The 1,649-nt window shown below is 50.8% G+C and overlaps 1 long non-coding RNA gene across 1 annotated transcript; it reads right to left on the reverse strand.

The window, feature by feature from the left end:
• Nucleotides 1–397: 397 nt before the first annotated feature.
• LOC119326535 lies at nucleotides 398–1,227 on the reverse strand. Its single transcript, XR_005158031.1, has 3 exons — nucleotides 987–1,227; nucleotides 825–907; nucleotides 398–746 (listed from the first exon to the last, which is right to left on the reverse strand). It is a non-coding gene; the product is annotated as an uncharacterized LOC119326535 (long non-coding RNA).
• Between the last annotated feature and the right edge of the window lie 422 nt (nucleotides 1,228–1,649).

Below are 1,649 nucleotides of genomic sequence, written 5' to 3' on the forward strand. Positions count from 1 at the left end.
GGCGCCAGCTCCTCACGAGTGGGAGGGCACTTAGTCCCCATCGCCGCCGGCAACGGCAAGGCTTCGCCTGGCCGTGCCCTCGAGCGGCAGCGAGGAAGGAGGAGGACGAGAGCGGGAGTCGGGGGCGACGGGATCTGGGGGCCTCCCTGCCGCCTCACGGGGGCGACTCGGAAGGAGGACGGGAGGAGCCTCCCTCTTTTAAAATGGGGAGATTTTCACTTCCCGGCCTCTGCACCAACTAAGGATGCATACGACCATTTTAGTATGAGTACCAAGATAAACATGGTCCTCGAAATTTTTTAAATGAGTATCAAGATATTTCTTGATGAGTGGTTCCACCACACATCTACCTTGATCCTCAATAAACGGGGGAAAACCCTTGTGCATCACCTGTCAATTCTGGGAACTGAACTTGGGTTGTTGGGTTGCAAAACCACATACCCAACCACTGAGCCAAGGCTCTCTTTGATCATTCTAAGTGTATAGGAAAAAGAATCACCTAATTTGGATATATAGACTAAAAGATATAGCCAAAGGAAGTTTTAGTTGAAATCTGAAAAAAAAAAGACAACAGAAATCCCCTGCACTGCAGTATCTCCTGTAGCAGATGCAACGTGGCGCATGGCAATTGGCCGCGACTTTGCTGTGCGCGCGTGCTCACCCAAAAGCAGAGGACGGCGGCGGTGGCGCATCTCCGACGACTCTCCGGCGAGATCGGGTTGGCTGGGGAGCTCGAATTCGAGCATCTGCTAAGGGGGAAAGATGGTCAGGGAGAGAGTCTTATCGATACGAAGCATCTGGCGGACAGAGGGAGCTCGGGGTACCTTGGGCTTGATAGGATGGACCGGAGATGGAGCTCGGGCGGCGGAGCTCTGGAGCTTCGGTTCTGTGTGCTCGATCCGGTGCTCTGATCAAGGGGAAAGAGGGTTAGGGCGACGCGGAGCAGAGGGAGGGAAAAGAAGGATTCATAGGGGATCGTCGGAGACCTCTGTAGGTGACGGAATCAACCAGCGAATAGCTTCGGCGGCGGCACAACTCCGGCGAGATCTGGCAGCGGATTCTAGGGCACGGAGGTTTGAGATTTGGCCAAAAATTGGTCGAGGAAGGATCAGTGGCCCTTCATACGAGGAGGGTCTATCTCATGGCTCTCGGGATCGATCGAACCGATCGATCTGGTTTGATTCAGTTCCGGGGTGCTACAGAGTTGAGGATGAACACGTTGGGGAAAAGAAGATGACAAGTGGGCTCCACCCATCAGCGGGAAGAGGCGAGAGAAGAAGAAGGAAAAAAACAGAGGAAGGGGGGTTGCGGCCTGCAGTTCTGGGCCTTGGCCGATGGAAGCTGCTGCTGCTGCTGCTGCTACTGCGCAGCGCAATGCGCGTGGCCGTGAGATAGGGAATGGGCTGGTTGGCTGTTCGGGTTAGAATACGTCAGGGATACGCTTTCTTATTTATGAAATTGTAGAATTGACTTTGGCTCCATAAATGACACAAATAATTTTGTAGAAAGAGAAAACATTCAGAAAATAGAAACAGTTATATATAGCTTAGTGAACATTTTTCCAGTCTAAAATACTTATATAAAATACATATAATATTTGCATAAACTTTAATTTGACACTTATAAAATGACCAATCAAATATTTTTGA

This window comes from Triticum dicoccoides, chromosome 6B, assembly GCF_002162155.2.
Source record: "Triticum dicoccoides isolate Atlit2015 ecotype Zavitan chromosome 6B, WEW_v2.0, whole genome shotgun sequence".
Classification (NCBI taxonomy): Eukaryota; Viridiplantae; Streptophyta; class Magnoliopsida; order Poales; family Poaceae; genus Triticum; species Triticum dicoccoides.